We start from the raw sequence: 5,515 nt of genomic DNA, 5'->3' as shown, positions 1-5,515 counted from the left end.
GATTGCTTTAGGAAATGGACTTCTTATAGTCCACTTACATTTATGCACTGTGGCTTCATACAAAATGTAGAAGACTTACAACTCTGTAAGATCCATATTGACTTCCCCCTAATCCTTTATCTTTTAGTTGTTACATATATCACAGCTGGATATCTTAGAAACCCCACAAGATAGTGATATAGATTGATTTAAAGAGTTATATTGATTATACAAAATTAAGATTAAAAAGAAAAAAAAAGAGCATTTTCTAGCCAGGCACTGTGGCTCAAGCCTATAATCCCAGCACTTTGGGAGGCCGAGGTGGAAGGGTCACCTGAAGTCGGGAGTTCAAGACCAGCCTGACCAACATGGAGAAACCCTGTCTCTACTAAAAATACAAAATTAGCCAGGCATGGTGCCTCATGCTTGTAATCCCAGTTAATCAGGAGGCTGAGGCAGGAGAATTCCTTGAACCCAGGAGGCAGAGGTTGCGGCCAGCCGAGATTGTGCCAGCCTGGGCAACAAAAGCGAAACTCCGTTTCGGAAAAAAAAATAAAAAGCATTTTTTGTTCACCCAGATGGTTATTAGTTCTAGTGCTCTCCACTCTTATTCATGGTTCTGAGTTTCCATCTCTTATTATTTCTCTTCAGTCTCAAGAACTACCTTCAGCATTTCTCATAGTATAGGCCTGCTTGCATCAAATCCTCTTAGTTTTCCTTCATCTGAGAATGTTTTTCTTTCTCCTTCATTGCTGAAGGGTATAGAATTCCGAGTTGATGGCTTTCTTTTACTTGAAGCACTTTAAAGATGTTGTTCTACCCTGCTGGCCTCTGTGGTTTCTCATAAGATCAGCTATTAATCGAATTACTGTTCTCTTATATGTATGTGTCGTTTTAATGCTTTTCGCTTTCTAGACTTGTTCTTTAATTTTGGCTTTCAGTATGTGACTTCGATGATACCTGTTTCTGCAAGATAGGCTTTGGCAAAAGTCAAAACTTTAGGTCAAATAACAGTATCACTGATTCCTTTACTGGCTAGAATGCAAAATGTGTAGAACCAGGTCAGGTTTCCAAGGAGAATCTTATCAAATCTTTAAATAGCATGCAATTTAACTGCTATTGAGATTGACCAGAGCAAAATTCTTTGTATGAAGCAAGTATAATATTAATAACGAAATATGATTTAAAATTTACATAAAATAGAAAACTACAGAAGAATCTCAAATATGATGACAGTCAGAATCAAATAACACATTATAAAAATAATACACTGGCCAAGTGCAATGAGTCACGCCTGTAACCCCAGCACATTGATGGCATGCACCTGTAGTCCTAGCTACTTGGGAGGCTGAAGCAGGAGGCTAGCTTGAGCTAAAGGCTGCAGTGAGCTATGATCATGCCACTACACTCTAGTCTGGGCAACAGAGCAAGACCCAGCCTCAAATACTAATAATAATAAAAATAATATGCCATAATCAGTGGGGTTTACTCTATAAATCTAAGAATACTTGGCATCATGAAGTCAATTGATACAATTTGTCAAATTTAAGGAGATTTAAAGAGAAAATTCACAAATCATCTCTGCAAATATTAAAAAGATATTTGATACAACAGAATTCTCATTCTTGATTTTTAAAATTCAATAAAATAAAACTTGATTATTATTTTGCTAACATGAAAAAGATATATAAATAGAAATCCCAGAACAACACAAGGATGCCCACTGTACCACTGGGATTTAATGTTTCATTGAAGGTGTTAACTTACGCCATTAGATAACAGAAGAAAATCAGTAGTGTAAGAACTGAAAAGGAAGAGGCAAAACTAACTCTTAATCCACCTAACAAGATCTAATATCCAGAATCTACAAGGAACTTAAGCAAACTTACAAGAAAACAAACAACCCCATTAAAAAGTGGGCGAAGGATATGAACAGACACTTCTCAAAAAAAGACATACATGCAGCCAACACGTACATGAAAAATAGCTCAACGTCACCAATCATTAGAGAAATGCAAATCAAAACCACAATCAGATACCATCTCATGCCAGTCAGAATGGCAATTATTAAAAAGTCAAGAAACAACAAATGCTGGTGATGTTCCAGAGAAATAGGAACACTTTTACACTGTTGATGGGAACGTAAATTAGTCCAACCATTGTGGAAAGCAGTGTGGTGATTCCTCAAAAATTTAGAACCAGAAATACCATTTGACCCAGCAATCTTGTGACTGGGTATATATCCAAATGAATAACAATCATTCAATTCTAAAGACACATGCACATGTATGTTCATTGTAGCACTACTCACAATAGCAAAGATACAAAATCAACCCAAATCCCCATCAATGATAGACTGGATTTAAGAAAAAAATGCAGTACATATACACTATGGAATACTATGCAGCCATAAAAAGGAATGAGATTATGTCTTTTGCAGGGACATGGATGAAACTGGAAGCCATTATCCTTAGCAAACTAATGCAGAAACAGAAAACCAAACACCACATGTTCTCACTTGTAAGTGGGAGCTGAACAATGAAAACACATGAACACAGGGAGGGGAACAACACTTACTGGGGCCTGTTGGGGCAGAGTGGGGTTGGGGGAGAGCATTAGGGAAAATAGCTAATTTATGCTGGGCTTAATACCTAGGTGATGGGTTCATAAGCCCAGCAAACCACCATGGCACACATTTAACCTATGGAACAAACCCGCATATCCTGCATATGTACCCTGGGACTTAAAACAGACACACACACACACACACACAAATAATTTATTTTTTAAAAGAAAAGAACAAAATAAAAAATGAATGCAGGAAAAAAATACAATTAATATAGATATAAAATTAATTCTATTTGAAAATGGTGTAATATTTGATTTGTCTTATAAAACACATAAAAGAATTGAATAAAACTGCAATGTTTATAAATGTTTATAAAGTAGCAAGATTTAAATTAATATGAAAAAGTAGGTAGCCTTCAGATTTGCAAACAATATACAGAAAAACAGATAATTTTGCTATTTGTAATCAACAAGATTGTTGTTGTCCACAGGCCTGGACAACATAGAGAGACCCTGTCCCCTCCCAAAAAATCAAATATTAAAACCACACTAAGAAAACACTTGTCATCTGTTGGATTGGCAAAATCCAGAAGTGTGATACACATTCCCTTGGCAAGGCTGTGTAGGAACAGGTACCCTCACACATTTACTGGTGGGAGAATAAAATGCAACAACGTTCCAGGAAGAGAGACTGGCAATAGCTATCAACATTACAGATGCATTTACCCTTTAATTCCCTAACATCATGTCTCAGTATCTAGCCATTAGTTATACCTGTACACATAAAAAATAGCACATGAAAAAGGATGCTTCTGGCAGCATTGTTTGCAATAAAGGAGACTGAAAACTACTCAAGAGTCCAACAACTAGGAGACTGGTTGCATAAACTCTAACACATTCGTGTACTGAAATGATCTACAGCTGTCAAAAAGAGCGAGAAGGATGTCACATATGGACATGGAGAAAGCTCTATGATACATTAAGTGAAAAGAAAAGCAAGGTATAGAACAGAAAAACTACCTTTTGCATAAGAAAGAGAAATATAAGAATATTTATTCGTATGTGTATAACAAAATAGTGTAAAGATAAACAGAAACTCAAATAATAATGTAGAATGGGCAAGGGAGGAATTTGGTGGATAGAACAGAGAAGAGCAAAATGTCCCAGTGTACCTTCTTGGACAGATTTTTATTTTTATTATTATTTTTTTAGACAGAGTCTTGCTCTGTGGCCCAGGTTAGAGTGCAGTGGCATGATTTCAGCTCACTGCAACCTCCACTTCCCACATTCAAACGACTCTCCTGTCTCAGTCCCCCAGATAGCTTAGACTACAGGTGTGCACCAACACAGCCAGCTAATTTTTGTATTTTTAGTAGAGATGGGGTTTCATTATGTTGGCCAGGCTGGTCTTGAACTCCTGACCTTAAGTGGTCCTCCTGCCTTGGCCTCCCAAAGTGCTGGGATTACAGGCGTGAGAGTTTTGATTTTTTCTTTTTTCTTTTTTTTTTTAAGACAGAGTCTTGCTCTGTTACCCAGGTTGGAGTACAGTGGTACCATCTCAGCCCACTGCAACCTCCACTTCTTGGGTTCATGTGATTCTCTTGCCTCAGCCTACTGTGTGGCTGGGATTACAGGTGTGTGCCACCATGCCACCATGCCCAGCTAATTTTTGTATTTTTAGTAGTAGAGACAGGGTTTTCCCATGTTATTCAGGCTGGTCTCCAACTCCTGACCTCAGGTGATCTGTCCACCTTGGCCTCCTAAAATGCTGGGATTACAGGTGTGAGCCACTGTACCTGGCCAGTTTTGAGTTTTGAGCCGCGTTCAAAAAAATTTTTTGAAGGGAAAATAAACTCAAGATGTGGGAAATTTTCTAAGACTGTTGTTATTTAGTAAAATAACACATAGCTTCTGTCTTGCTAGTTGTGGTCCTATGGGGTGGTCACATGCGGGAGAGACTCTCATCTGTCCAGGAAGAGGGAGCAGAGTACAGGGCGTCGGTGCTCACAGAGGCGGCAGCCAGGCCCTAAGCCATCCAAAACAGTCAGGCATTAGCATAGTTTATCTTGGCCCCACGCATGGCCTGATTCCACTCATTGTCTTGGCTCCCTGTGGTAGCTATCAGGTCATGGGACTGCCTTGGGAAAAAAGAAAGTAATGGGCTATCCAGGCAGGTTCCACTCCCTGTAATCTGTCTCTGAGGAAGGTCCCGAGAAACATTAGCAAAGCTTTTCTATAATTACTTTTTCTGTCTCAGGAAGACTGTTTCATTGCACCTAATCTAAATTTAGGTTTCCTAACTCCATTCCATTCCTCATGGAAACAGTTTGGACAATCCAAATAATGACCACCTTCACTGATGCTTTAAGGAGGTGAAATTCATACATGATTCTCCTCACCAGAGCTTAAGCTAGCTAAGGATGAACAGCCTCAAGTGTTTCCCCCGGTAGCCCTGGGGAAACTGGACCCATGGGCTTGTTCACACTGTTGCTCAAGCATCCTGATCTTTTGGGGCAATGAGACAAAAAAAAAATAAAAATAAAAATAAAAGTAAAATAAAATAAAATCACGAGTTCGAGCATTGTCCTTCAGTTTTGCCTCTAGTATGCTTTAAAAGACCATATTCCCCACAATTCACAGAAGTGGAGGACAGCATTAATGTTGACAAAAAGGGGGCCGGGCGCGGTGGCTCAAGCCTGTAATCCCAGCACTTTGGGAGGCCGAGACGGGCGGATCACGAGGTCAGGAGATCGAGACCATCCTGGCTAACATGGTGAAACCCGGTATCTACTAAAAAATACAAAAAACTAGCCAGGCGAGGTGGCGGGCGCCTGTAGTCCCAGCTACTCGGGAGCCTGAAGCAGGAGAATGGCGTGAACCCGGGAGGCGGAGCTTGCAGAGAGCTGAGATCCGACCACTGTACTCCAGCCTGGGCGACAGAGTGAGACTCCGTCTCAAAAAAAAAAAA

The sequence above is a fragment of the Piliocolobus tephrosceles genome, chromosome 5 (assembly GCF_002776525.5).
Source record: "Piliocolobus tephrosceles isolate RC106 chromosome 5, ASM277652v3, whole genome shotgun sequence".
In the NCBI taxonomy this organism is placed as follows: Eukaryota; Metazoa; Chordata; class Mammalia; order Primates; family Cercopithecidae; genus Piliocolobus; species Piliocolobus tephrosceles.
Note: the sequence above shows the minus strand (reverse complement) of the source record.